This window comes from Penaeus japonicus, unplaced genomic scaffold, assembly GCF_977035675.1.
Source record: "Penaeus japonicus unplaced genomic scaffold, GWHDUDI00000001_assembly GWHDUDI00000038, whole genome shotgun sequence".
Classification (NCBI taxonomy): domain Eukaryota; kingdom Metazoa; phylum Arthropoda; class Malacostraca; order Decapoda; family Penaeidae; genus Penaeus; species Penaeus japonicus.
In genome coordinates this window covers 12774347-12778839 of record NW_028234440.1, presented here as the reverse complement: position 1 = coordinate 12778839, position 4493 = coordinate 12774347, and positions in this window count along the sequence as shown.

Genomic DNA, 4493 nt, shown 5'->3' with positions numbered 1-4493 from the left:
ATATATATATATACATATATATATATATATATGTGTGTGTGTGTGTACATACGCACACACACACATACAAACACACACACACACACACACATATATATACATATATATGTGTGTGTGTGATGTATATATATATCTATATCTATAATTATAGAAAATGTATATATACATGTAAACATACATATCTTTATATATATGTATATATATTATATAAATATATATACATATATATCACATATATATACATATACATACGCATATATGTATATATATATACATATATATATATATATATATATATATATATATATATATATATATATATGTGTGTGTGTGTGTGTGTGTGTGTGTGTGTGTGTGTGTGTGTGTGTGTGTGTTTGTGTTTGTGTAGTGTGTTCGTTTGTGTGTGTGTGTGCATAAATAGTTTTGCTTGTACTTTATCTAGGTCTGCTAAAGATTTCTGTTGATCATAAGGATGATGAACAGTGATCTTAACATTACTCGAAATAGTTTCAAATTCGAACCGATATTCATATCGATTATATAACGCATTAGGCGCGTAAGAAAAAAACTCTTTAATAATGATAGAAATGGTAATATATGCTATGCTTATAGTAAAATTGATACTGATGTAAATTATTGTAATGGTGATGGTTAGGGCAACAGCAATAACAAAAACGATAATGATGATGAGAATAAAGACAATAACAATGAATATGTAAATAAAGATAACAGCAACAATGATAGTCGTAAGAAGACAATAATGATAATCGCACCTGTAGTATCTGTTAGGCGATAAACATGATGATAATGATTATCATTATTGTGGTGACAAGTGTAACAATAGCAACACTAACAGTGCCGACAGAAATAGCAATGGTAGTGATAGAAATAATAATGTGGTAATGAATGATGATAACAGTAATAATGATCATAAAAAAATAAGGACAGTGATGCTAAAGGCAATTATAATAATAATGATAGTAATAATGATACGGTTAACAATAATGGTGCTAATTCTAATGATTGCAGCAACAATTATGATAAGAATAATGATGTTGATGATGAAAAGAATAATACTGATGATGAAAAGAATGATTATAAAATGATGATGAGGATAATGTTAATAAAGATGATAACAATAATGACGGTAATAATAATAATGATAAGATAATCAAATAAGAATGGTAATGCTAATGATATAAATAAGATAAATCATTATCATAATGACAATGGTAAAGTGATACTGAATGTAAAATTATGAATAATGATGGTAAAAGTAACACCAATGTTAAGCAAAATGTTGATAACAAATAAATACCTCTCAACAATGTTTACTCTCCATACCTGAATGTAGGTTTTAATATGACTAATAATTTTAAGCGTAAATATATGTGCCACTCCGGTGGAATATGCACACGTGTAAAAAAAAAGAGACAATATTGCGGGCGTTTGAAAACGTTATTGCACGTGGGATCAAAGAAGCTCACTCGTGTCCCACAGCATCGCTTGTGTCTATCACGATTCACAAAGCAAGCACAATTTCTATTTTCATAACATTTTTATTTACACCCAATGCACCCATGGAAGCAAATTAACAATTCATATCCAATGCTAAAATGTATATATTGAACGAGTCCCTGAAATCCTAAAGATCTTTCAATAGAGTCACAGCGAGGTGGAAAATAAGGGCATTCATCCATTCAACCACGAGATAAAACTATGACATAAAAAAAAAAACACGAGTTATTTTTCCAAAGCAAAAGATATAAGAAAGAGGAAATGGAATGGAAGGAATGTTTAAAATGTAACCCAAAATACACACCTATGATCAACCATTTAGGATTCTCTCCCACTCCCAGTGAATGCATTCATTGCTCTGCCTTTTATTTTGTTGTTGGTAATTTCCATATAAATTGAATCCCATTTTGCTGGTACTCAGACTAGATTATAGTGAAGTGCGAAGTAACATTTACATGAGTACTGATTCGCTGTCCCCCATTCATTTGTAAATACAATTTGCCTCGGTCTGTAAACGTGTTATTTTTGCCTGTGCATGAGGCATATGCATCGACCGGAACTTTTGGCTTATAATCAGATTTGTGTTGATGAGAGTTTGGCTTGATAGTGCAACGAATTCGTGATTCTTTTCACGAGCTTTTTATAGAAGTCTCTTGTCATGCAACTCCAGCACATGAAGGATGAAGGATGAAGCCAGAGAAACCGAGGGGAAGGTGGAAAAGAAGAGGGATATGACGAGGGGAGACTGGTCGATGTGAAGATGACGATGACTTACAAAATTTAAATAAAACTTAGGGAATCCGTTGTCGTCGTTATTGTTGTAATCAATTCGCTGTTCTGTCATTATTATTGATCTTGTCAAGATTTATTGTCATTATAAGTGTCATTGTTTTTATTGTCATAGTTGTTGTTATTATTCTGATTGTCAGAATTGTTCTAGTCTTCGCTGTTGCTGATGTTATTATCCTTATCATGAGTACTGTTGGTGTCATTATTGTCATTATCAGAATCACCATTAGTATCCTTTATTTCCTTATTCTTATTCGTATTTCCTTAGCATCATAATTTTATAATTATTATTGTTATCATTATTATCATTATTATCATTATCATTATCATTATTATTATTATTATCATTATTATTATTATTATTATCATTATCATTATTATCATTATCATTATCATTATTATTACTACTACAATTAGTATTATCATTATCATTATTATCCTTATTATTATCATCATCATTATCATTTTCATTATTATTAGTATTATCATTGTTGGTATTTTCATTTTTATTATTATCATCATTAATTTCACTGTTAATACCAATGATTGTTGTTATCATTATTATTTCTTATTATCATTGATATTATTGCTATTATTCTCATTATCATTAATATTATCTTTTTCATCGTTCATATCATCATCGTTATCATCCTTATTATTATTACTGATTTTATCATTATTATTATTATTATCAATGACAGTGGTGATGATAATTATAGTAATGAAGAGGATGATGATGATGATAATGTTGATGCTAATGATGACAATAACAACAAACATGATTATCATGGCTATTGTCGTTAATATTGCATTGTTTCATTATTCCTGTTATCTTTATCAATGTATTATCTTCTTTATCTGTTACATTTTCATTTCATTATGATGATTATTGATTATGATTTTGATTGTGTTGAATATGGTAATAATGATAACAATAACAACAATAATGATATTGATGATGATGATGACCATCATCTTTCATATTATTAATACTATTATTCTTATTGTTTTTTATTATTTGTTCGTTATCAATATCATCATTGTTATTATTGTCATAATTATCACCACTTTCATCATCTTCATTGTTATTGTCACTATCATCATTTTCATTATTATCAATATCTTTTTTATGGTTATTTTCATGATTATCCTCATTATAATTATTGGCATCATTGCCATAATCATCATTAGCATTACTGTTATTATTATTGTTATTATCATTATCATTGTTACTATCATTATCATCATCATTATCATCGTTATTGTTATCATCATAATTATTACCACTATTATTATATGATTATTTATCTTATTATCATCACCATTATTATTATTTTTAGTATCATTACTATCATCATCGTCATTATTATCACCCTCCTTGTTATGACATCATCATCATCGGAATCCATGTCTTAGTATCAGTATCAGTATTAGTATTTATATTAGTGATAGTATTAGTATTACAATAACATTCATATACGTAGCTTTCGTAATCATTATCAGTACCATCACCATCACCATTGCAATAACCATTGTCATCACTATAAGTACCATTAGTTTTTAAATCTTTAAGAAGTGGAAGAAGAAGAATAAAGAAGAAGAACAAGAACAAGACGTACACGAAAAAGAACAAGAAGAAGATCAACAACAAGAACAAGAAAATGGAAATGAAGACGAAGAAGGAGAAAAAGAAAGACAAAAAAGAAGAACGTAAAAAATTAACGACAAAAAGAAGAAGTAGGAGGAAGACCCGGAAGAGAAGAAAAAAAAAGAAGAAGAAGAAGGAGAAGAAATAGTACAAAAAAAAAAAGAACATGAAAAAATAAAACGTGAAAACTATATACAACATAGAAGAGCAGGAGTGAAGAGGAGGCTAGAACATTTCTAAGAACTGTTTCTAAGAGCAATTCCAAAATGTGCCGATGAAGATCTGTCCAAAAGATTTGACAGGGTATCGGCTTTAGGCATAAGAAAAAAAGGGGGAGAGAAGGGGAAAGACTCTGAAAGATGGAGAGGAAAGAAAACCCGGTGAGAGGAAGCCAAGGGGAAAGCGCAATAAAAGAGGAAGAGGGAAGGAAGATACAAGTAAAAGTGAGAAAGAAGCGAAGAGAGAAGCCCAAGTTTTTTTTTTCTTTCTTTCTTTCTTTTTCAGACGAAAGGGGATCAGAAGAATGAGGAAGCGAGGA